The sequence below is a fragment of the Rana temporaria genome, chromosome 9 (assembly GCF_905171775.1).
Source record: "Rana temporaria chromosome 9, aRanTem1.1, whole genome shotgun sequence".
NCBI lineage: Eukaryota > Metazoa > Chordata > Amphibia > Anura > Ranidae > Rana > Rana temporaria.
In genome coordinates, this window is record NC_053497.1 from 131449839 (window position 1) to 131477452 (window position 27614).

Below are 27614 nucleotides of genomic sequence, written 5' to 3' on the forward strand. Positions count from 1 at the left end.
GGTAACCCGCGGGGAGCTGAAGAACAAGGGAGAGCCGTATGTAAACACGGCTTCCCCGTGCTTCACTGTGGCGGCTGCATCGATCGAGTGATTCCTTTTATAGGGAGACTCGATCGATGACGTCAGACCTACAGCCACACCCCCCTACAGCTGTAAACACACACTAGGTGAACCCTAACTCCTTCAGCGCCCCCTGTGGTTAACTCCCAAACTGCAACTGTCATTTTCACAATAAACAATGCAATTTAAATGCATTTTTTGCTGTGAAAATGACAATGGTCCCAAAAATGTGTCAAAATTGTCCGAAGTGTCCGCCATAATGTCGCAGTCACGAAAAAAATCGCTGATCGCCGCCATTAGTAGCAAAAAAATAAAAATAATGGGGGTTATCCACAAAGCCTTGGCGCAACGTAACTTTTCTGATTTAAGTTACTCCGCCGCAAAATTCCCAAGTTAGGTGCCGATCCACAAAGCACTTACCTGGAATTTTGCGGCGCTGTAACTTAAATCCGTCCGGCGCAAGGCGTTCCTATTCAAATGGGCGAGTCCCATTTAAATTAGGCGCGCTCCCGCGCCGGACGTACTGCGCATGCTCCGTCGGGTAAATTACCCGACGTGCATTGCGCTAACTGACGTCGCTCCGACGTCATTTGCTTAGACGTTAACGTAAATGGCGTCCAGCGCCATTCACGGACGTCTTACGCAAACGACGTAGAATTTAAAATTCGACGCGGGAACGACGGCCATACTTAACATGGCTTAGGACAACTAGGGCTTAGCCCTAGTTTTACGCGGCGGAACTCGACGTAAACGACGTAGATTTAGAGCGTCGGGCCCGTCGGAGCGTTCGTGGATCGCCGTAACTGGTCATTTGCATATTCTACGCCGGCCTCAATGGCCTCGCCACCTAGCGGCCGGCCTAGAATTGCATCCTTAAGATCCGACAGTGTAATTCAATTACACATGTCGGATCTTCGTCCTAACTATGGGAAACTGAGTCTGTGGATCAGTTCCATAGTTAGGACCAGGGATACGACGGCGTAACAGCAGTTACGCCGCCGTATCTCTTTTGAGGATCTGGCCCAATAAAACTATCCCCTATTTTGTAAACGCTATAAATTTTGCTCAAACCAATCGATAAATGCAAATTGTGATTTTTTTTTTACCAAAAATAGGTAGAAGAATACGTATCGGCCTAAACTGAGGAACATTTTATATATGTTTTTGGGAGATATTTATTATAGCAAAAAGTAAAAAATATTGAATTTTTTTCAAAATTGTCGCTCTATTTTTGTTTATAGCGCAAAAAATAAAAACCGCAGAGGTGATCAAATACCACCAAAAGAAAGCTCTATTTGTGGGGAAAAAAGGACGTCAATTTTGTTTGGGAGCCACGTCGCACGACCGCGCAATTGTCTGTTAAAGCGACGCAGTGCCAAATCGCAAAACCTGGCCTGGGCATTTAGCTGCCTAAAGGTCCGGGGCTTAAGTGGTTAAGGCTGCATTCACACCTAAGCGACAAAACGCCCGACGCGGGACGCTTCTGTCGCTAGAGGGGAGAATTCCCATTGCCGTCTATGGAGATGGTTCACATCTCATAGACGCGCAACGCCTGTCGCCTGAAAAAAAGTCCCGGACCCTTTTTTTCACGCGACAGGCGCGTTTTCCCATAGACAGCAATGGGAATACTTTAGAAAAAAAAAAAAGATACATTTGTAATCGCGGCAAATCTGCCGCTACACGCGTACGCGGCTGTCGCTTAGGTGTGAATGCAGCCTAAAGCCTACACACGACCGTTTTTTCACAACAAGAAAAGCGACGACGTGAAAAACGTTGAGTAAAAATAGAGCAGGTTCTACATTTTTGGAGCCTACACACAGTCGTTTTTAATGACCAATTAAAGAAATTTAATTTTTCTCGTCATAAAAAACGGTTGTGTGTACGCGGAATTAGGGTTAACATATGGTCACATTTTCTTTAGCACCTAATGAGTTTATATATATATATATATATATATATATATATATATATATATATATATATATATATATATATATATATATATATATATATATATATATATATATAAAGCTGTTCGGATTTGAGCACAGGCATTTTCCATTTCTGACCCTTTACCATTAGCACAGTGTTCTTGAAACAATGTAAAAAAAAAACTTTTTTGCTGGCTTGCTTACATCAATCCGATCGCTTTCAGTGTAAAAAAAATTGCTGGAAAGTAAAAATCGCAAATGATGGTGTCCGATGTAAAATGTGAACAAATATCTTCTTCCCATTTCAGAGTGTTGGGCAGTCCACACATTGTTGTTTTTCAGCCGTTAACTGACACACTGTGCTGGCATACACATATCGTCATCACAAACATAGGCAGCGTGGGATGACCCAACAGAGCGCATGCTGCTTCCTGCACACAGGCCTATAAGAAAGCGACGCGCCTTCGTTCCTAGCACTCATAAATTATTACTCTGCTATCGCACAGACATTTCACTGATAACAGTGACAAGGACATCTGTGTTTGCAAGCACAAACCACGAGCGCAATGAATGTTCAACACTAAATGTTTCTTAAGAGGAAACTGTAAAGACATCATTTTGGAAAATGAGATGCAGAAGAACTAGAATGTAGCAAAATCGTCAACGAGTTAAAGTGGGGTTCCACCCTAAAAATGAATTTTCTATTAACAGCTTGCCTTTGATATAAAAAAAAAAAAAAATCAAAACTTTTTTTTTACTCACTTCTATCTGACTGTTACTAGGTAGATTTTGTAATCCGACTAGCTTTAGGTTGTTCAACTTCCTGTCCTAAGACCCCATTGCCTCCTGGGAAATTATGACACTCATTTCCCAGGAGTCTCTGGGCATTACTGTGCCTAAAAATCGCCCAGCATGCACCTCTCCCTGAAAACCAGGAAGAAAAAGGAACTGGGCTTCACATGCCCACACATATGATGGATACGGCCACAACATGAGCTGGAGGATATTTTTTATTTTTTAGTGTGTGTGTGGGGAACTGTAAGAAAAAACCCGAGGGCTTTCACACTAGAGCGGTGCGCTAGCTGGACCGCTCCAAAAGTCCTGCTAGCTGCATCTTTGGAGCGGTGAAGGAGCGGTGTGTTTACTGCTCCTTCCCATTAAAAGCAATGGGAAACCGCGGCTATACCTCTGCAGAAGCTCATTGCAGCGGTATTAACCCTTTTTCGTCCGCTAGCGGGGGGGGGTAAAACCACACCGCTAGCGGCAAAATACCACCGCATTTACAACGGTAAAGCGCTGCTAAAAATAGCGGCGCTTTACCGCCACCGCACCTCCTGCCCCAGTGTTAAAAGGGCCTTAGTTTCCGGCGGCGCCATCTGTGACTTCCTGGTGTTTCACTGCCAGCATCCCACTACGTACGTGTGATTCACGGTGCCCTTTCTCAATGGTTCCGCAGTCTCCTGGGATATGTGATGTATTCCAGGAGGTTGCAGGTGGGGAGGGGGGATGAACTGTCAAAATAGGTACCCACCCCAAAAAAAAAAGTTTGCAATGCTGAGAGTGAAGGGGGTAGAGCTGCTTTCACATTGGGCAGCGGAGGTGCGGTGACGGTATAGCCGCGCTGTTTTTAGCGCCACTATACCGTCGTATTTACCACGATATTCGGGCACTAGCGGTGAGGTTTTAACCCCCGCTAGCGGCCGAAAAAGGGTTAATACCGCGGTTTCCCATTGATTTCAATGGGAAGGTGTGGTATAGGAGCGGTAAACACCCCGCTCCTACCGTGTTTCCCCGAAAATAAGCCCGGGTCTTATATTAATTTTGGCTACAAAAGGCACAGTAGGGCTTATTTTCGGGGTAGGTCTTACCATGTAATGTGCTGTCTTCTCTACTCCTCTCTCTCCCTGCCTGACAGGAATTCCCAGTGTGAACGGAGTTAAAATGCTTGTAAAATCCTATAATCCACTCTATTACAGTATTATATAATGTACAATGTGTGTGTTTCTGTAATATAATTGTGCCAAATACCTTCGTTAAAGCGCCGCTCTATGACTCGCCGGAGGTCTCTTTCCCGCAATCATATTAGAGAAACACACACATTGTACATTATATACTACTGTAATATAGTGGATTATAGAATTTTACAAGCATTTTAAACTAGGGCTTATTTTCGGGGTAGGGCTTATATTGCAGCCCTCCAGGAAAATAACGCTAGGTCTTATTTTCAGGGTAGGTCTTATTTTCGGGGAAACACGGTATACGCTCCAAAGATGCGGCTAGCAGGACTTTTGGAGCGGTCCTGCTACCGCACCGCTTCAGTGTGAAAGCCTTTGGGCTTTCACATTGAAGCCTGCAGGGCATGATTTTTTCATGCGGTATAGCAGCGCAATTTTTAGCGCTATACCGCATGAAAAACGCCTCAATGTGAAAGGGGTCTAAGAAGGGGGATGAGCAGAACTTCCCTTTTCAGGTGAAGTTCTGCTTTTAGTGTGATGGAACCATTTACTGGCGGCGCACCACAACGCACTTTGCATTGCCACACTATGTACTGCATTGCAGTACACGTCTGTCAGCAGGGCACCTCGGGGTGCCAGTCAAATGGATGATATTGCATCACAGCAACACGTTATTGCCAAATGTGCGAACAGGCCCTTCGGCTGGGTTCTCACTTTTCTATTGCAATGTGTTGTGTTATCACACATGCGTTAACACTCGTTTTTTCACTTGAGTTACTTTTAGAGAACCTTTTAAAATGACTGGCAATGTAGTAAATTAAAAAAAAAATCGACAGGCCCCATTTTTGGCAACACAGCGCGCCAGAATGCAAGGTATTGTGGTATGCTGCAATATGTGTGCGTTGGAGATGCATTGCCTTAATACATTGGAGTTCTATTGGGCTCTGCTCACACCTATGCAGGTGGCATGTTTGCACATTCAGGGCAGCCCATTCATTTCAATGTGTGGTTCATTTTGTTCCGTATCGACATTCGGACCAATTCTTTGTTATTCGTAAATTCGTATGTATCCGAATTACAATAGTAACAAAATTTAAACAAACCTTAAAAATTTTCAGACGAAATTCGAATAGTTTTCTAATCTAATTTGAATCGAATTTATATAGTTTTTAAATCAAATTCGAATTTCAGAAGAGAATAGAATAGAAAGCATATGAATATACTAGAATAGAATATAAAAAAATATAATATAATAGAGTAAAACAGAACAGAATAGAAATTTGAATGTATCCGAATTACAATAGTAACAAATTTAAACGAACTTGAAATAACAAAATGAAAAATTTCAGACTAAATTTTAATCGTTTTCTAATCTAATTTGAATCGAATTTATAACGTTTTTAAATAAATTTCGGAAGAGGATAAAATAATATAGAAAATAAAGCATATGAATATACTAGAATAGAATATAAAAGAATATAATATAATGGAGTAAAACAGAACAGAATAGAAATTCTAATGTATCCGAATTACAATAGTAATGAATTAAAACGAACCTGAAATAATGAAACAAAAATTTTCAGATGAAATTCTAATAGTTTTCTAATCTAATTTTAATCAAATTTATATAGTTTTTAAATCAAATTCGAATTTCAGAAGAGAATAGAATAGAATAGAAAATAAAGCATATGAATATACTAGAATAGAATATAAAAAAAATATAATATAATAGAGTAAAACAGAACAGAATAGAAATTCGAATGTATCCGAATTACAATAGTAACGAATTTAAACGAACTTGAAATAACAAAATGAAAAATTTCAGACTAAATTTTAATCGTTTTCTAATTTGAATCAAATTTATAACGTTTTTAAATCAATTTCGGAAGAGGATAAAATAATATAGAAAATAAAGCATATGAATAAACTAGAATAGAATATAAAAGAATATAATATAATGGAGTAAAACAGAACAGAATAGAAATTTGAATGTATCCGAATTACAATAGTAATGAATTTAAACAAACTTGAAATAACAAAATGAAAAATTTCAGACTAAATTTTAATTGTTTTCTAATCTAATTTGAATCGAATTTATAACGTTTTTAAATCAATTTCGGAAAAGGATAAAATAATATAATATAACGAACCTGAAATAACAAAACGAAAATTTTCAGATGAAATTCGAATAGTTTTCTAATCTAATTTTAATCAAATTTATATAGTTTTTAAATCAAATTCGAATTTCAGAAGAGATTAAAGTACAATAGAAAACAAAGCATATGAATATACTAGAGTAGAATATAAAGGAATATAATAGCGTAAAACAGAACAGAATAGAAATTAAAGGGATAGAATTTAATAGATAATAAAAGAATAGAAAATAAAAAACTAGAGTAAAACACAACAAAATAAAATAGAATATAATAGAAAGAATATAACTATCTTCTGAAATTCAAATTTCAAATAGAATAAATTTGAATTCAAATAGAATAGAATAAACAAATAGAATAGAATATACTGTAACCTTCTTTCTAAATTCGAATTTCAAATAGAATAGATTTGAATAGAATAGACTAAAATAGAATAGAAAAAAACTATGGAATAGAATAAAGAAGAAAGAATATCACCATCTTCCCGGAATTCGAATTTTTAATAGAATAGAAAATACAAGAATAGAAAAAAAAACAATAGAATTGAATAGTAAGAATATAAACATCTTCCAAAATTCCAAATAGAATAAATTTGATTTCCAATTGAATTCGAATCTATAACATTTTTCAAATTCAGTCGAATTGAGCACAGGTCTGTTGAAATAGAAACTGCATAAAATGGCAATAAAATAATTAATACATATGTTAAATATTGATTAGCGACCGCAGCACTCCTGGTATCTAAATACAATAATACCCAAAACAGGTAAAAAAAATGTTGCATTGTCCCTTTAACAAAAAATGGCAATATAAAAATTTTGGTGGTGCTTATTTATACTGAATTTTAGTTTTTTTTCCTTGCACATGACAATCACACAAAAGAAGAGTGGGCGCCTTTTTTTAATGACTTCCCCCTGCCACGCATGGCAGTAAGTTACTCTGCATTGGGCTGCAATTTTGCGCACGTGCGTTGGCCCGTGCATTTGGAGTAACACAAAAAATGAAACCCACAGCTGCCAAAACTGTATACTGTATATGCGGTGTGGGAAACGCAAGAAAATCCTGAGTGTTTCCTGCACTGCACTGAGATCGAACTCTGTTCATGCAATCCGCCACCAGTGTCAATGTTAAAGTGATACTAAAGTCTTGTTTGTTATTTTTTAATAAAAAAAAAAAAAAAAAAAACATGTTATACTTACCTGCTCTGAAGTAGTATTGCACAGAGGAGCCTGGATCCTCCTCTTCTTGTGTCCCTCACCGGCGCTCCTGGCTTCTTCCTTCTGCCGAGTGCCCCCACAGCAAGCAGCTTGCTACGGGGGCACATGAGCCGCTGCTCTGTGTCCATTCAGACACTGAGCCACGGCTCGACCCCCACCCCCTCTCTCTCCTCATTGGCTCATGGACTTTGATTGACAGCATATGCTTGGAAACTATAATTTTTAAGAAGCGGACTTTGTTAGCACAACATAAGGCAACTTGAGTACAGTGCACTGCATTTGAAAAAATCCTAACTTTGTTTGCGAGTGTTGTCTGACAAAACGAGCAGGATTCAGGCCAACGCGGTGTGCAGTACCGCTGCATCATCTGGCTGTTGGGAATATGATATCTCGCGCCAACCGTGAAAATAATTAATAATAAATAGTAAATAAATTATTAATAAATAAATAAGCTGCTCCCCAAAAATTGTGACCTGAATCAAAGTTATGAACAAATATTGGATATAGGGGGCGCTAGTGACAATATAAGTAATACATAAAAGTAAACAGTAAAAGTGAATAAATCGATAAATAAGATGGTCTAACTAAACCAACAGTGAGCAAATAAAAATAACACTAGTAAAACAGTGATAGCAAATGGTGACAGAAACCATAAATCAAACATATATATATAAAAGTCCATTCATGAGTCTCCGTGTTCAGGAGTACTAGAGCTCAACATAAGGTGCTTAAAATTCGATACAGGGGGTTTCCACCTCCACCAAGATCAGAATTCACCCCAAATGGTGCACAAATAGATGGCTCCTTACCACAAGGTGTTGACCTTTTTAATTAAAGCGGTGGTTCCCCCTAAAACAAATTTCTAACAATACATTCGTAAGACCCGTTACACTGCGGGTAGGCTGGCTTTTGTTTTGTTTTTTTAGTACATACCTCGATCTCGGCGTTTCGTCCCTTGGCGGTGGGCGTTCTAGTTGATTGACGTTCCTCCGACGGGCGCATACTGCGCGTCACGACTTTCCGACAGAAGCCGAACATCATTGCGCAGGCGCAACGTCTGAGCAGCGACGTTCGGCTTCTTTCTGAAAGTCGTGACGTCACGTATGTGCCCGTCGGAGGAACGTCAATCAACTAAGAACGCCCAACGCCAAGGGACGAAACGCCGAGATCGAGGTATGTACTAAAAAAACAAAACAAAAGCCAGCCTACCCGCAGTGTAACGGGTCTTACGAATGTATTGTTAGAAATTTGTTTTAGGGGGAACCACCTCTTTAAAAAGAGGTCAAATAAAGCATTGGTCACAGAACCAGTATTCCAGGATTCAAATGCGTTTCCTTAATACAGCCAATCTCACAGTACCGAACAGAGAGAAAGGGAGACCACCATAGTGCAATACCGTTTATTAAAATTCATATAAAATTGTAGCATCGAAAAATGGCCTCTTACTTTTGGTGGTGCCTTGGACCCGGCACTGAGGCTATACAGCGTTGTAGGGAGTGTTCCTCGCTGGGGAAGCTAGCGTGTGTTCCAATCCGGAGAACCAGCGGGACCGGAAGTGCGTAATTGTACATAACCAGGAGCCTCGACGTACGTTTCGTGTTGCCACGTCGTCAGGAAGCGTACCTGGCTACGTACTAGACCCATACAAATAGGTCTTTCAATTACAAATGGGCGGGATTTAGCCTATGACGAGCCTCAGTCCCGGTTCAAGCGGCTGCACAAACCCTTATTAAATCCTTAACCATTTCATATCTAACAATACAAACATAGAAATAGAAATAAAATATAAAAACATTAGATGGTGTTCTTTAACATATGATTAACCCTTAACATAATAAGGTAATTGAAAGACCATCAACCATGTGACTTGCTAAATGTTGTACCTTCATTAAATATAACCATATTGCTACACTTGGAGGCTCCTCTCTTCTCTTTTATACTCAGTTGTGATGCTACTTGTATATCAAGACATCGCTTGTATATCAAGTCAAAATGTATTTAAAAAATGTGCTTGTCTTGCAAAACGCTCTCAAACCAAGTTACTCTCAAACCAAGGTTTTACTATATATGTATTGTTTACTCCAGGAGGACAAACGAGGAAGAACTGGATGAACTGGCAGTCTTAGGTAGATCAGCAGATAAAATATTTAAATCCAAAAATGAGCCCCTTGCATCAGTCCTAAAGATGGTAAATAAACATAATATATATAATAATATATAATATATAATAATATAGGCAAACACCTATAAAGCAGCTATTCCATAAGACGGCGCTGATAGTCGTCCACTTTGATATAATCCAGTATCCCAGGACTGGTATCTCCCTCTATATTGGCAGGTGAGATGATCAAACAATCAAGCATTGGTGGAAATGCCACGAACTCTAGAAATCATAAAAGCATATGCTGCCATCATTCCAAATAGCGCAATATTTGTTTTTAGTAACAAGATTGACCTGTATCTCCATGAACCGCATGTAAATCGCACAGGAACCGCACCGCATTCCTGTTCATTTCACATGCCATTCAGTACACTACAGTTTGAAATGAATGGGCTCAAATCATACCGCGTCGCACCAAAAGTGCAATCCCTTTTTTTTTTTTTGGGACCCGGTGTCTTGTCGAGTTGGTTCCTCCATCAGATAGGTTCCTGCCTTGACTGCGCAGGCGCGGCCAGGTGTGGCGCCTGCGCAATAGGACGCCACGGAAATCTTCGAGTCTCAACAGCCGATTGTCAGCTTAGACGAGCTCGCTCCCGATGCCTGTCTGCTTATACACGGCGCTCTATAGTATACGCCGCTCTACACAGCAAGGGGCGGATGTGATATTAACCAGTGCTTTTTTGATTGGTTATCCATGCCGCTCTACACAGCAAGGGGCGGATGTGATATTGACCAGTGCTTTATTGATTGGTTATCCACGCCGCTCTATACAGCAAGGGGCAGATGTGAGACATCTATTTTATTGAGAAAACCATGCCCCAAAAAAGGACTGCTCAATATCACATCCGCCCCTTGCTGTAAAGAGCGGCGTGGATAACCAATCAAAAAAGCACTGGTCAATATCACATCCGCCCCTTGCTGTATACAGCGCCGTGTATTACCAAGCATCAACGGCGTCTATAATCAGGCATCGGGAGTGAGCGCGTCTACAGCTGTTCCCGCTCGGAAATTTCCGTCGCCTCGGATTGCGCCTGTGCACTCCGGAAGGAACCATCTTGATAGGAGGAACCAGTTCGGCAGAACACTGGATGGCATTGTCGTTTTTGTACTACGTTTATGACCTGCGTTTAACTTTGTATTGACTCCAGATCGCAAGGGCAGTGCACTTTGCACGCGGTGCAGGAAACGCACACGGATCGCAGCGTTTCCCGCACCACACAAGTGTGAACCTTGCCTTACAGAAAGGGTTATCGTTTTGCTGCAATCATTACCACGTCATAATACGTGGACAGCAGTAAAACTGGTAAAGAATACGAGTGCAATCCACACTGAGAGTCGCATAAAGCCTCTCCTACAGAGCATTACAAGACAGCAAGTCACCCAGGAGACCTGGATAAAGGAAAAGGTCCTGGACATAAGAGCTCTTTATATACAAAACTTGAAATTCCGGCATGTAAAATACGAGACTAAATGCTCCTTTCTGAGTTTTAATCCAGTGTCTGAGCATCCTCCCCTCTCTCTCCTTTGGCTTTCAGCTGCTGCAGAAAGAGCTATACAAGGGATCAGTTCCAGTTATTGCCACACCACCCCCTGCCACACTCATTACCCTCCCTGTGCACCATATGTTTCCCCCCTGTGTGCCCCCACAGTGATGCTGGCTTCCTTCCTCTCCTTCCTGCCACTGCCAGAAGCTCCAAGCACACAATAGGATCCTTCAAGATTGAAAGTGGGGGAATGGTCCGGTAAATGCATCATATTTACCAGCCCCTTCCTTTCCCGAATGAACACAATTAGGGATTGGTATTGATCATTACTGTGTTCATTGATAACTAAAGCATTGGCTGTATGGGGCCCGTGTCAGGCTCGTGGTTTGTAACCGCAGCCCTGGTGGAGGGGTGTTGGGGAAAGAAATTAAGGCAAAACTTATAACCCCAGAATTTAGGTTCAGGCTGCTGGACAATCTTCAACCTCTAGTTATTCAGAAACGATGATGATGGGACAGGTGGTACTGAAGAGTTGAAGGTTGATCTGCTCTTGCTGTACCCAAACCAGCTGCTGGGAAGTCTGTGACTTGTGGTTCCTCCGGGATTTAGGTTCAGGTTGCTTCAACCTCTAGTTCTTCAGAAATAATGATGATGGGACAGGTGGTACTGAAGAGCTGAAAGTTCATTGGCTCTTGCTGTACCCAAACAAGCTGCTGGGAAGTCTGTGACTTGTGGTTCCTCAGGATTTAGGTTCTGGTCACTGGACATTCTGCAACCTCTAGTTCTTCAGAAACGATGATGGGACAGGTGGTACTGACCAGCTGAAGGTTCATTGGCTCTTGCTGTACCCAAACAAGCTGTTGGGAAGGCTGCAACTTGTAGTTCCTCAAGCACTAGACAGCCATACGTTGCTAGGACCTATAAATGAGCACAGGAAGGACTCCACATTTCCTGAAGCTACTATGACTGTGTTATGTGAAACCTCAATGGTGATGTCACTTAAAAGAAATTCCTGGCACAAGTCAACATGACCCCTCAGCAGAACTGGTTTGTGAAGCTTCTCTCCACAATTGAAATTACATTTGGCTCGTTATATGGGGAGTTCCCATTCCCAAGCCATTTCCACCACAACCTCATGAATGTTCCTATACATTCCTCGTTATCGGGGGTATAAAAGGCCACTTTGCCTAAACGACACCATTTTTAGGAAATGCTTCATGCAAAAGATTTTAACCACTTCCTTACCGGGCTCTTAAACCCCCCTCCTGCCCAGACCAATTTTCAGCTTTCAGCGCTGATGCAATTTGAATGGCAATTGTGCGGTCATACAACGCTGTACCCAAATGAAATTTTTATCATTTTTCTCCAACAAATAGAGCTTTATTTTGATGGTATTTGATCACCTCTGCGTTTTTTTTTTTTTTTTTTTTTTTAATTTAAAATACTTTTTTTATTTTTTATTATATTTTTTTATATTTTGTTAACATTTTTGCAAACAGGTAATTTTTCTCCTTCATTGATGTATGCTGATGAGGCTGCACTGATGGGCACTGATAGGCGGCACTGAGAGGTGGCACTGATGGGTGGCAATGAAGGGCATTGATAGGTGGCACTAGTGGCAGTGAGAAGTGGCATTGAATGAATGAATGAATGACTTGTATAGCGCTGATGTGTGGCAGTGATGGACACTGATGGGTGGCAATAATGGGCACTGGTAGGTTACACTAATAGGCAGCATTGCTAGCAGGGGTCAAGTCCTGGGGAAAAAAGTGTGGGAACTCCCACCCAAAATCCACTTCCCCACCCAAAAAAATAAATGATACGCTCATATGCATAATTACTAAACCGCATGTTTTTTTTTTAAGCAAGTTCTTTATAAATCTCTCGATAATTCGAGTCAGACCTCCACAATGTCTCCTGGGAACAATGACAAAAGCTCCCAGGAGACATTGCGGCATCGAGGAAGTGACGGAATACCCGCACACCACCCGATGAATCCATATACAGGAAGCGGCCGGTAACATAAAGGATTACTAAGGTTTGCCTGCCCCTGACAGTGACTCGAGCTGGGCATCGCCGCTTAGTGAAGGATTGGCTCGGGTGGTTTGGCTGCTCTAGTCCTGCAAAGGGAACTGCGTTCCTGCTGAGAAAAAAGTACAGAAACTCCGTTCCCACGCGTTCCCGCAGGACTTGAGCCCTGATTGCTAGGTGGCCCTGATGAGGCACTGATTGGCATCACTGGTGGGCACTGGCAGGCGGTATTTATGGGCACTGATGAGCCTGATGTGCCTCCTTCCTCTTCGGGACCGATGTCCCTTGTGCACAAGCCGGTGATCGGCTTTTTTTCTGCTCACGCTGTCAACATGAGGAGAAAAACGATAACCGTTATTTTTTATTCATTTTTTTGTTTACCTCACGTGATCAGCTGTCATTGGCTGACAGCTGATCACGTGGTAAGGGGCCGGGACCGGCCCCTTACACGGACCTGTGATCGCTCGAGTCTCACAGCGCGCGCCCTGCCGTTGTGCGCGAAAAGGTGAGGACGTCTATTGACGGCCTCCCGGCAATTCAGGTCCGTGCTGTAGCCGTCATTCGGCTATAGCGCGGATGGGAAGTGGTTAAAGTGGAATTGCACTTTGCCCAGGATGGGAAAAGGAACAGGTTCCCTTTATTGTAAGAGAAACAGAGTAGCACTGGATTAATATAAAGTAACCAAGTTTATTTAGAAAACAATTTCCAAACTAATGCTGGCCATACACTATACGAAAAATCGGCCGAAATTCAGTCGTTTAGACAGTTCGTTCGTTTTTTGAACAGTTAATGGGCACAAAATCCATAATCTTTGGGAAGTTTTTGAGCTGAAAAAAATGAAGGAGAAGTTTGCAAATTTTCTTCCAAACGAACAATAAGTTTAACCACTTGCTTACTGGGCACATATACCCCCCTCCTGCCCAGGTGAAATTTCAGCTTTCGGCACTGCGTCGCTTTAACTAACAATTGCGCGGTCGAGCGACGTGGCTCCCAAACAAAATTTACGTCCTTTTTTCCCCACAAGTAGAGCTTTCTTTTGGTGGTATTTGATCGCCTGTGCGTTTTTTTTTTTTGCGCTATAAACAGAAAAGAGCGACAATTTTGAAAAAAATACAATATTTTTTACTTGTTGCTATAATAAATATCCCAATTTAAAAAAAAAAACATTTTTTTTTCTCAGTTTAGGCCGATACGTATTCTTCTACATATTTTTGGTAAAAAAAAAAAATCGCAATAAGCGACTGGTTTGCGCAAAAGTTATAGCGCCTACAAAATAGGGGGACAGAATTTCTTTTTTTTTTTTTTACTAGTAATGGCGGCGATCTGGGATTTTTATTGGGACTGCGACGTTATGGCGGACACATCGGACACTTTTGACACATTTTTGGCGCCATTCACATTTATACTGCAACTCTGGTGTATAGGGGTCTCACCTCTGTGACCAGCTGCGTGAACCGGTTGGATTGTTTCCCGGGCTTGCCGATAAGAATGGAAAGCCCGATAAACACTCTTCCCGCTGCTTCTAAAAGTGATCTAGTAGCTAATCAGCCGCTCGTATCGCTTTTATGAGACAGGGAATCGCTGCCTGAATTTTTTTTATTATGGCGGACAGTTTTTAGCAATTTCATTCATAACCCCGATTAACCACTTCATAGCCACAACATATACTGTATATGAATTCCGGTCTTTAAGTGGTGGTAAAGATGCCATGAGAGCACAAGAAGATACGGTATGTGTAGCGTTCAAAGTGAGTGTTGGGTGCTGGTCAAGCTCGCTGCACTCCGGCACATCAGCCAGGAAATCAGCCGGCTGCAGAAAATATTGTTTATTGAACAGTAGCAAGGGTCATCTCCGACAAGTTTTGTGCTGAAAATGGCTTTTTCAAAGGATCATGAGAGCAATACAGGACCTTTCATTGCTGACCTCCGATCTTACCTCCGATCTTATCTCGGTGCTTTCACAAGTTCTACGTCACTAGAAGGGCTCTCCTGACTTCTCTCTCCGTTATTTTCCCTGCGTGTTGTTCACATGCTCACTTTTTTGAGGATTTTCATAGATATGTGAGTTCTTCTCTTATTACCAAGTTTTCTGCAAAAAAAATCTGCATCGCCCGCCTGCAATGTACTGCTGACTATTGGACTGTACAGGAAAAGCGACGATCTTCTACGTCACTGCTCCACCAAATCATTTGGTGGAGGGGCGATTATGGTGTGGGGTTGGTTTTCAGGGGTTGGACTTGGCCACTTAGTTCCAGTGAAAGGAACTCTTAAGCCTCGTACACACGATCGGATTTCCATCGGACAAATCCGTGGAATTTGTGCGAAGGGCGTTGGCCGTGAACTTGTTCTACATAGAGAAGGCAGAACTTTTTCAGCCAACATACACAAAACTACGTAATTTTTCTGCTCTTTAGCACCACCCTTTGGGCAACTTCTGTTACTGTTGTCCTATGGTTAGCATTGGTTCGGAGCATGCGTGTTTGTACTTTGGATTTTAGTCCGATGGACTTGTGTACACACGATCGGATAATCCGACGGAACACATTTGTTGTCGGAAAGTTTGAGAGCTTGGCCATCCAACATTTGTTGTCGGAAATTCGGACAATTGTCCGATGGAGCATACAAATGGTTGGATTATCCGGAAAAAAAAAACTGCCATCACACAATTGTTGTCGGAAAATCTGATCGTGTGTATGGGCCTTTAAGGCGTCAGCATACCATTTTGGATAATTTCATGCTCCCAACTTTATATGAACAGTTTGGGGGATGGCCCCTTCCTTTCCCAACATGACTGCGTAGCAGTGCACAAAGAAAGGTCCATAAAGACATGGATGAGCGAGTTTGGGGTGGAGGACTAGATTGTCCTGACCACACCCCTATAGAATACCTTTGGGATGAATTAGAATGGAGACTGTGAGCCAGGCCTTCTCGACCAACATCAGTGCCTGACCATACAAATGCACTTCTGGAAGAATGGTCAAACATTCCCATAGACACACGCCTAAACTTTGTAGACGGCCTTCCCAGAAGAGTTGAAGCTGTTATAGCTGCAAAGGGTGGGCCAACCCAATATTGAATCCTACGGACTGGGATAACGTACAAGTTTGTGTGTGTAAAGGCAGGTGTCCCAATACTTTTGGTAATATAGTGCACATGGGCTAAATGCTCAGTGTGTGTATAATGCTTTTGACTCTATTTTGGAACTGAAAAGTCAATAAAAAAAACATAACTTTTCAAATTGATACATGACAAAATTATGTGTCAATAAAAAGGTCACAACAAACAAAAGTGTAACAAAGTTAATATTGTAAAAAAAATAAACAAAATGTTCAAAACCAGCAAGTAAAAAAGTAATTGGGCTGATGCCATAAGGGCAGATTTTTTTGTAGCCAAGGTTTGAAATCAGCTGAACTCGCACAATTTCATACCCGCATGTCAGTCCCAGGTTCCTGCACAGATGTCTATTGAAATCACACCCGAAGTCGCCAAAAGTAGTACAGAAACTACTTTTGGGAATCTGTGCGGCGCTGCGAAGTCAGCGTCTCGCCGATTTTGTTTGGTGCCATTGCTGGCAATAGCCACCGATTTGGAATGCGACGATTTGACAAGTCAAATCGCATGCCAAATCGCATCGATGTGAACCTGGGTTGAGGCTGGGTTCACACCTCCGTTCGGAGCGGCTCACAGCAGAGGTCCGGCGCATCCCCGTTCACCGTTTCAAGTCTGTTTTCGATCTGAAATTTGGGCTGAATTTGGACCTAAAATGGACCAGAAGACACACAGGACTCCTGTGCAATTCGCTCCGCAGCCGGCCTGAAGCTGTGTGAACCGGCTCCATTGAGAGTCTCCTGACATGCGAATTGGAATGCGGAGAAACCCACATCCAATTCGCAATAGTGTGAACCCAGCCTCAATGCAGCTTTGGATGGGTGCGACTTAGATGTGGCTTTGACTGTTGCAGAACTGTCGTATTAATGACATTAGGATGCGACTTTCATGTGACTTTGTAGACTTTACATTGCAATCTATGGCATTTAAGCTGCAGGAAAGTTGCATCAAATTAGTGCAGGAACCTTTTTAAAGTTGCTGCGACTTTAAAGCGGAGCTACAGCCCCCAAAGCCCCCCCCCCACCTCCAAAAATGAAAAGTCAGCAGCTAAAAATACTATAGCGGCTGACTTTTAATATTAGGACACTTGCCTGTCGGCACCCCAGCTGATTGTCCAATCGGCTCTGGGGTGTTGCCGCCACCATTCGTGCCAAGGGCAGTGAAGCCTTTCAGCTTCACAGCCAGTTCCCTACTGCGCTGCGCTTTCTAACTGGCCCGGCGGCAGAGTAAAGGGGGGGGGGGTTGAGGTCAGGTCTCCCGGGAGCACAGCGAGCCGTCATTTTTCCAGCGCACATTACTGCAACGGTGTGAACCGGTTATATAGGAAAAGAGGAATGTTGCCTTTTCTTGCGGTGGGACTGCGCTGGAATAGCCGCCCAATGCATTTTGTGTAAACAAACCCTTAGGGACAGTTCACACCACATGCAGTCCAGCGCTTTTTTTTTCTGCATCAAAAACGCATGGAAAGTAGGTTATAGGGCCGGTTCACACCACAAAAATGCAGATCCAGATCCGTCCCAGATGCATTTCTGCATTCGCGTTTTTAACAATATTTTGACGCTTTTCAGTGCGATTTTGATGCATATCTGGATGCGTTTTTCATTCTTTTTTCCTGTACTGGTGTCCGGTGCATTTTTAATGTGTTGCAGTGCATTCCAGTGTGTTTTTTAATGCGTTTTACTGCGTTGCAGTGCAAGGAAAATTAAGCATGTTCTTTTTTTTTTTTTCTAAAATTGACTGCACTGGTGGGAACTATGCCATTGGAAACCATATAACCTACTTCCCAGTGCGTTTTTTATGCGTTTTACTGCGTTGCAGTGCAGGGAAAATGCAGCATGCTTTTTTTTCTGGAGCTGGAAAGCCCTGGAACTGACCGCACTGGTGGGAACTATGCCATTGGAAACCCTATAACCTACTTTCCATGCAGTTTTTGATGCAGAAAAAAAAGGGCACTGGACTGCATGTGATGTGAACTGGCCCATATGGTTTCCAATGGCATAGTTCACATCAGTGCGGTCAGTTTGTAGGACTTTCCAGTTCCAGAACAAAATAAAGGATACTGCATTTCTGCTGCACGGGACTGTACTGGAGCGTGATAAAACGCATCAAAAATGCACCAGATTGCACTGGAACGCATAAAAAATGCACCAGACCCCAGATGTAAACTGGCCCTAAGGTTTTGGGTCGCACTGCCGCGACTTGTCATGCGGCTTGAGAGTTCAAAGTCACCTGACAAGTCGCACCCCATTTACTGCAATGGAACCATTCTAATCAGGGCGGCTCAAGTCGCAGCGACTTAGAAAAAGGATCCTGCACTACTCTGGGGTGACTTCATCACCGCTTGCATGCATTTATGATGCGTTTCTAATGCGTTACTATTGAAGTCTATGGAACCAAGAAAGCGCAACCTGCTGCAGGAAAAAAAGTCCCGGACCCTTTCCAAAAAATGCACTGGTGGAAAACGCAGAGATGTGAATGTGACCCATAAAAAGTCATGTTAAGGCTCGGTTTCCATTCGTGCGACTTGTCATGCGACTTGGGACTGCAAAGTCACATGACAATTTGTACCCAATGATTTCCAATGACTACCATTCATATATATGTAACTTCAAGTTGCAGCGACTTCAAGGTAGTTCTCCCTGTACTACTTTGGTCCCACTTTGATACGACTTGAGGTCCTAAGAATACACAGGCATTGCTTCAAGTTGCATAAAAATCATGGTAAAATCGCAGCAAAAACCACAACTTTGGGGTTGCAATAGTGGAAACCTAGCTAGGTTTCCACTATTGCGACATAAAAGTTGTGCGATTTTTGCCACGATTTTGATGCAACTTGAAACAATGCCTGTGTATTCTAAGGACCTCAAGTCGCATCAAAGTGGGACCAAAGTAGTACAGGGAGGACTACTTTGAAGTCAAACAGATATAAATGGTACTCATTGCAAGTAATGGGGTGCGACTTGTCATGCGACTTTGCAGTCCCAAGTCGCATGACAAATCTCACTAGTGGAAACCGAGCCTAAGGCTCGGTTTCCACTACTGCGAGTTGTTGTGCGACTTGACACATGTCAAGTAGCATGACAAGTCAAAATCCATGTATTTCAAAGGTCCACGTTCTAATTCGTACAACTCAAGTCACAGCGACTCCAAAAAAGGTTTTTGTACTACTTTGTTCCAACTTCGATGCGACTTGTTCTCCTATGGTTCTCACCAGTCGCATGACATCACATAAAAAATCGCATTGCGAAGTTGCACTGTAACTTGCACGACTTTGGGGTTGCACTAGTGAAAACAGAGCCTAAATGGACTTTAGTGCGTTTCTACATTTTATCGGAACGCAGTTTTTTTTTTTTTGCCTGCAGCAGGTTGTGTTATTGGTTCCATAGACTTCAAGAGAAACGCAGCAGAAACGCATTAAAAAATGCAGGCACTGCCTTTTTTTTATCAATTTTTGCTGGTTTCCCCTGCATGACAACAGACAGCTTCCAAAAACGCATCAAAAACACATTAAAAGGCCTGGTTCACACCTATGCAGGTTGCAGTTGATGTGTTTTCCTGGTGCATTTTGTGATGTACTGGAAGATTACACAGGCATTGCTCCAAAACCGCAGCAAAATCACAGCAAAGTCGCACAACTTTCAGGTCGCACAAGTGTGAATGGGGCATAAGGGCTGCGCTCCAGATGCTTTTCTGCATGTGTGTTTTTTATGCGTTCAAGTGTGGTTTTGCAGTCCAGTGCAAACCATATAACCTACTTTACATGCATTTTTGATGCAGAAAAAAACGCACTGGATTGCATGTGATGTGAACTGGCCCTGTTTCCACCATTGCAAGCCTAAAGTTTAGGGATTTTGCTGCAATTTTTTGGCCGCGATTTTTCACTGCGATTTTGATGCGACTTGAAGCAATGCCTGTATATTCTTGAGGTCTATGGACCTGAAGTCGCATCAAAGTGGGACCAAAGTAGTGCAGAGACTACTTTGAAGTTGCAGCGACTTGAAGTCGCACAGATATGAACGGTACTTTGGAAATCTTGGGGTACGAATTGTCATGCAACTTTGCAAGTCGCACAAGTGGAAACTGAGCCTTAAGGTTAAAGGGGTTGTAAAGGTTTGTTTTTTTATTTTTTTATTTTTTTATTTTCTTTGTCTGAATTTCTCGCTTCCTGTTTCTCCTCAGTAAGCTTTCCACCATCATCCATGGGGGTTAGTCAGCCAGAACAGCTTACTGAGGAAGTGAGAAATTCAGACAAAGAAAAAAAGCATTTAGAAGGGAAATGGAAGGAAAAAGTAAGTGAACCAACAATGCACTAGCTTAAAGGAACCTATTTAGAAAATAAAAAACAAACCTTTACAACCCCTTAAAGAAAAAAGAGGGGGGGATGCACTGGAACGCATCAAAAACGCACATGCAGAAAAGCGCATAAGGGCCAGTTCACACCATAGAAACGCAGTCTCGATGCGTCCCAGATGCTTTTTGCAATGCGCATTTGTGACTCATTCCATTGCGTTTTTGATGCAGTCCAGTGCATTTTTGTCTTTTTTTTCTTAACCTTAAATAAGGACATGTGCGTTTTTTGCTCGTTCATGTGCGTTTTACAGCGTTCCAGTGCAGAAAAAATGCAGCATGTTCTTTTTTTTTTTTCTTCTGGAACTCCAAGCATCAGTGTGAGCTTTCGCCATGATAAACCATCTAACCTACTTTCCGTGCGTTTCCAATACAGAAAAAAAAAACGCACTGGACTACATGTGGTGTGAACTAGCCCTGAATGTGCATAACGCGCGTTTGCACGTTAAGGCTGCATTCACACCTGAGCGTCGGTCGTTCGGTCATTTTTTCGGGCGTTTTTTTCCGGTGTTTTGTCGCGCGTATTCATGTTATTTGCGCGTTTGCATACAGCATCGTCCGCCGTTTTTGTACTTCGACGTTTTTTATTTTTTTATTTTAGCCAATAGGAAAAATGATCATCTTTTCATCACATGTTGGTAGATTTTTTTAATCTTCTGCCTGGGTGAAAAGTTCTATTGATTAAAGCGACGAAAGGCCCGTAGCAAACGCTCGTTGTCGCGCTAGTCGCTTGAATCAAGCGTTTCCATTACTTTTTATGGGAAATGGAAACACTCAAAAACGACCAAACCGCCCGATACGCGCTTCAGTCGTTCGGCATCAGGCGTATTGGCGTGGAGATGTGAACCATCTCCATAGGGTATAATGTATTTTTTTCCCCTCTAGCGTATTTGAGCGTCGCGCTTCAGGCGACAAAACGCTCAGGTGTGAATGTAGCCTTACACTTTTGTAATGGGCCAGAATAAATGACCATTCCGGCCTATAGAATGCATTAAAACGGCGGACGCGCGAGAGCACATAAACGCACGCCAACACACTTGCAAAAGCGCAACTTCTAAACCTCCGCAGGAGAAAAGGCGTCGCAGAGAACACAGTGTGCGTGTGGATTTATTATTTATTATCTCGATGACGTAATAATATCCGCCAAAAGCAAAAGTGAGTCTGCGCGACGAGCCTGCGGCGCTGGCTGCGTTTTCGTGCTGGTAAAGTTGTAGAGAGAATTCCTAGGCAGAGCTGTATATAGTAGTGGGAAGGGGCTGTGTCTCTAGTATAAGGTTTCCTTTTCTTCTTATTCTGTCTCCACCCCACAGGCATTCAACATACAGGGGGGGCGGGGTCTGCCTATGTGTCACTCTTACCCTCACCCTGATTGGCCAATAGGCCCTTTCTCGTGTGTTATGAGTTGAGTAGAGGGTGACAGCACTCAGCTCTCTGTCCCCTTCTATTCCTACTGACAAAACTTCAAGGAACTATCCCCCCCCAAAATCAGAGGAGCGCCCCTTCCCTGAGATGTGTAGGGTGAGTGCTGGGGTGAGGTGGGGGAGGGGCTGGGGGGGTCCCCCCTACAGACTTGATGAAACTCCATGCTTCTCTTGCATCAGACAGACACTTGAGCTTCAAGTTCAGGGGCCCCTCCCCCATGACATGTAGAAGGGGGAGGGGGGGGAGCTGATTGGAAGTGGGGTCCTTGGATCTATAGGGGGGAGGACTGCCAAGGGGGGGTTGTTCGATATAAAGAGGCGACTCTTATTGTTCTCAGCACCATGTGGCTGCAGAGGCGTGGGTCCCCGTCTACCGACTACTACAGCATGCTCAGTGATCCTGGCTGAGGCTGAACTACAAGTGCCAGCAGGACAGGGGACACAAAGCGATCGTTTGCCTGAATCCGCAACAGCTGGAGCGACCGATCTATATATACACGCACACATACATGCAGTGACCACATGCACGTTTATTTTATTCTCCAATCCATGTGTAAGGATCAAACTGGCAAACGATCGAATAGGCATATTAAAAAAAAAAAAAAAGTAACCAATAAGAACGAGTTACTTGTAGCGCCGTGATTTCGTCCTAAAAAACGCCCAGAAATTGTATTTTATTTTATTTCATAGGGCGTTCAGGGTTTACTTTTAAAATAGGCATGATCGCTTCCGATCGATTTTTAGGTTAGATCCGTTCAAACTGAGTTAATCGGGCCAAGGCGGGAAATTATCAATCATTTTTGCTCATGAATTTTATTGAATTTTGATCAGGTTTTTGAGGAGAACAGAAATACGATCGATATAATCATAGATCGATTATTTTATTTTTTCCTATCTGGAGAGATTGCTCAGAAAAGAAATCGATCATTTATTGAAGCATGTACTGTGTGGTCACCATTAAATTCGCCATCGAACGCAAAGGGAACGTTCGTTCAATTTTCTGATGTTTAGTGGGGACAGATCGACATCCTTTTTTTGACTGAGAAAATTCAAAGGAACAAACGGGGGGAAAAAAAAAGTTTTCTATCATTGGAGATCAATCGAAAAAGAAATGTATCGTATATTGAAACGTGTGTGGCCACCAATAGGCTAGCAATCTAACACAAAGGGAACGTTGGTTCAATTTTCAGGTGATTAGTGGGGCCCATAGGTGTGCGCAGCCTATTGCATTAGGGTGTGCACCCCAAAGCTCAAACATATTTGCATGTGTATATACAGTATACTGATGGTGTCAGCAGAGCGGTGGACGGTGTCAGTAGGGCAGAGATTGGTGGCAGTAGGGCAGTGGACAGTGTTAGTAGTTTTTTATTTTTATTATATATTTATTTTAGGAGCCCCATTAGGGAGCTTTGGTGAAATATCAGGGGTCTATTTCTGTGCGTTACTGCATGTTTAAAGCAGTATATTCCAGTGTGTTACTGCACGTTTAATGCAGCATATTTCTGTGCATTAGTGCACGTTTAACGTTGTATATTTCAGTGTGTTATGTGCCATTTAATGCTGTGTTTTTCTGTGCGTTACTGCATGTTTAATGCAGCATATTTCTGTGCATTAGTGCACGTTTAACGTTGTATATTTCAGTGTGTTATGTGCTATTTAATGCTGTATTTTTATGTGCGTTACTGCATGTTTAACGCAGTATATTTTGATGCAATCTGCACCACACAGGGTGATTAGGGTGTGCCCAGGCACACCTGGCACACCCTGTGCGCACACCTATGGTGGGGCCAGATCGATAGTCATTTTTGACTGCAGTAATGAGAAAATTCTAAGTAACAAGCTGAAATTTGTATTCCCATCAGGAGATCTTGATTGTTAAAGAAATGTTGATAATTTATTGAAACGTGTATGGCCAACATTTGACTAGCAATCTAACACAGAGAATATTCGTTCGACTTTTTAATAGCTAGTGGGGACAGATCAACGTTTGTATTTGACAGAAGTAACAAGAAAATTCGAAGCAAAAGGAATGAAGAACAGTTCCTATTGAGCGATCAATTGGAAAAGAAATCATTTATTGAAGCATGTGTGGCCACCCTTAAGCTAGCAATCTGACAGATTCGATTTTCTAATGGTTAGTGGGGACAGATCGACATGCGTTTTTGACTGCAGTAACGAGAAAGATCTAAAGAACAAGACGGGCAATTTTTCTCAAATAAACAAACTTCCTACTGTAAATGTGACTTTAGTTCATATTGTAATGAAACACAGGGGGGCAGATCCACAGAGCGAGTACGCCGGCGTATCTAAGGATACGCCGGCGTACTTTCAAATTTCCCACGTCGTATCTTTGGTTTGAATCCTCAAACAAAGATACGACGGCATCTGGTTTAGATCCGACAGGCATATGGCTTTGTACGCCTTTGGATCTTAGATGCAATACTTAGACGTCCGCTGGGTGGAGTTCTCGTTTTCCACGTCGAATATGCAAATTAGCTATCTCCGACGATCCACGAACGTACGTGCGGCCATCGCATTCTCTTACGTCGTCTCTAGTCGTTTTTTTCCGGCGTATAGTTAAAGCTGCTTTTTTGCGGCGTATAGTTAGACTTGCCATGTTAAGTATGGCCGTCGTTCCCGTGTTTATTTTGAATTTTCTTATTTTTTTTGCGTAAGTCGTCTGTGAATCGGGATGGACGTAATTCACGTCACGTTGCGACGTCATTTAGCGCAATGCACGGCGGGAAATTAAGGGACGCCGCATGCGCAGTTCATTCTGCGCGGGGACGCGCTTCATTTAAATGAAACACGCCCCCTAATCGCCGATTTGAATTACGCCGCCAGAGATAGACTACGCCGCAGTAATTTACGGCGCAAAATCTTTAGGGATTCGAACTAAAGCCAGGTAAGGTACGGCGGCGTAGCGTATCTCTGTGGATCTGCCCCAGGAAGTGTGGATTTGGATGGTATCGATCGATGGGAATAATTGGGTAGTCCGTCAGATCAATCAGGAGCAGTGGCGACTGGTACTCTATTATTATTATTATTATTATTATTATTATTATTATTATTATTAATATTATTATTTTTTGGGGGGGCAAACCCCCCCCCCCCCCCCCCAAGTCCGCACTTACCCCATCCATGTCTCGGTTTCTCCTCCCAGCTGATCCGGTCTTAAGACCTGCTTCCTGTCCTGATTGGCCGGGAGGAGAAGCAGGAACACAATAGTGAATATTGATTCGCTAATGTGCTAAGTGGGTGAGCTTGGGGCGCACTGCTCTGCGCCCCGATCCTAAAAACAAGAAATCTGTGTAACCAGTGCCCCGCATGGAGATCAGAGGGAAGAGATTGACCAGAAACAAAAGTAATCATATATTGATGTGTGTATGACCACCTTAGGCTAGCAATCTAACACAAAGGAAACGATAATTCGATTCTCTAACGGTTAGTTGGGTGCTTAACTTTTTTTTTTTTTTACGCAATATCGAGAAAATTTGGCGGAAGAAGTTGGAAAGTTTTTCTTGAGTGAACAAAATTCCAGTTGTGAATCTGGTTTTAGTTCAGGAAAATAGTACAAATTGTAATGAAATGTCCAAATCCGCTTTCCTGTGTGTGTGTCATATCGATCGATTTGGGTTGTTGACTACAGATTGATTTATTCCTATCAAGAGAGACCGATGGGGAAAATAAATCGATCATTTATTGAAGCATGTATGGCCACCATGAAGTAGAAGCTGTTGACTTAGAAAGTGAATGTTGTTGTTGGTAATAATAATAACAATAATAATGTTATTTTTTATTATTATTATTGGTGGTAGTAGTGTTATTATTTATTAGTAGTAGTAATATTTATTATAAGTAGTAGTATTATTTATTATTATTATTATTATTAGTAGTACTTAGTAGTAGTAGTAGTATACAGGATTTATTTAGCATGCTCACTGAGCTTATAAAAAAAGCTGTGTTCACTTCAAATAGCCAATCATGTGCTAGGAAAATAAATACAAAATAAATTGGATCTCTTTCAATGCCGTGATTGGCTGAAACAGCTAAGGCGTCTTCATGGCATTTGCCTAGTGAAGACGGCAGAGCGATCGTTCTCTATGGCAGTATACATGAAGCCGTCTTTACTATACAAGCCCCTGTATGATGGGACATGCTGGGAGATGTAGTCCTGTAGTGACCGCACAGCCCCTGTATGATGGGACATGCTGGGAGATGTAGTCCTGTAGTGACCGCACAGCCCCTGTATGATGGGACATGCTGGGACATGTAGTCATGTAGTGACCGCACAGTCCCTGTATGATGGGACATGCTGGGAGATGTAGTCCTGTAGTGACCGCACAGTCCCTGTATGATGGGACATGCTGGGAGATGTAGTCCTACAGTCACCGCACAGCCCCTGTATGATGGGACATGCTGGGAGATGTAGTCACCGCACAGTCCCTGTATGATGGGACATGCTGGGAGATGTAGTCCTACAGTCACCGCACAGCCCCTGTATGATGGGACATGCTGGGAGATGTAGTCACCGCACAGTCCCTGTATGATGGGACATGCTGGGAGATGTAGTCCTACAGTCACCGCACAGTCCCTGTATGATGGGACATGCTGGGAGATGTAGTCACCGCACAGTCCCTGTATGATGGGAGATGTAGTCCTGTAGTGACCGCACAGCCCCTGTATGATGGGACATGCTGGCGGATGTAGTCACTGCACAGTCCCTGTATGATGGGACATGCTGGGAGATGTAGTCCTGCTGTCACTGCACAGCCCCTGTATGATGGGACATGCTGGGAGATGTAGTCCTGTAGTGACCGCACAGTCCCTGTATGATGGGACATGCTGGGAGATGTAGTCCTGTAGTGACCGCACAGCCCCTGTATGATGGGACATGCTGGGAGATGTAGTCCTGTAGTGACCGCGCAGTCCCTGTATGATGGTACATGCTGGGAGATGTAGTCCTGTAGTGACCGCGCAGTCCCTGTATGATGGGACATGCTGGGAGATGTAGTCCTGTAGTCACCGCACAGTCCCTGTATGATGGGACATGCTGGGAGATGTAGTCCTGTAGTGACCGCACAGCCCCTGTATGATGGGACATGCTGGGAGATGTAGTCCTGTAGTGACCGCACAGTCCCTGTATGATGGGACATGCTGGGAGATGTAGTCCTGTAGTGACCGCGCAGTCCCTGTATGATGGGACATGCTGCGAGATGTAGTCACTGCACAGTCCCTGTATGATGGGACATGCTGGGAGATGTAGTCCTGTAGTCACCGCACACTCTCTCATTATTGTACAATGCAGAGGAATAATTGTAGCCTTAGCAGATGATGTGACCACTATGGGGCATGAGGGGCTCAGAGCTCTCTGGCTGCAGGCTGAGTTCTGTCATCTGTATGGTCATTATCAATGCTGGAAACACAATCTCGCAGTACGCAGAAGCTCCCGGCAGCAGGACCCGTGTGACTCGTGTGGTCACATTGGATGACATCCTGACAGTTGGCCTTTTTGGGAATCCCGGGGGACTTAATTCTAGTTGTCTGGCTGTCATGCAAGTCTTCTGGCTTTAGTCATTTCTAAGTTACTGACCTGGAAGCAGTGAGCAGAACAGGAAAATCAGAGTTAAAGTGAGATATAAAGGGGTTGTAAAGCTTTGTGTTTTTTTACCTTCATGCATCCTATGCATTAGGGTAAAAAAACACCTTGTACTCTCTCCGGCCCCCTCCCCGAACCCCCGTTTTTA

The 27614-nt window shown here is 42.9% G+C and overlaps 1 protein-coding gene across 4 annotated transcripts in view; it reads left to right on the top strand.

Annotated features, from left to right (window-relative positions):
• SLC38A5 (solute carrier family 38 member 5) overlaps positions 1–27614 on the top strand; it is a 141348-nt gene that overhangs the window by 23625 nt on the left and 90109 nt on the right. For 2 of the 4 annotated variants that reach the window (XM_040324524.1, XM_040324527.1), the window contains exon 1: positions 21817–21964. The exons of 1 other annotated variant lie outside the window; for it this stretch is intronic. The gene's annotated coding sequence lies outside the window, so the exon portion shown is untranslated. Of the gene's footprint in view, positions 1–21815; positions 21965–27614 lie in introns of those variants that run through there. One more of the 4 variants, XM_040324526.1, reaches the window with a different exon arrangement.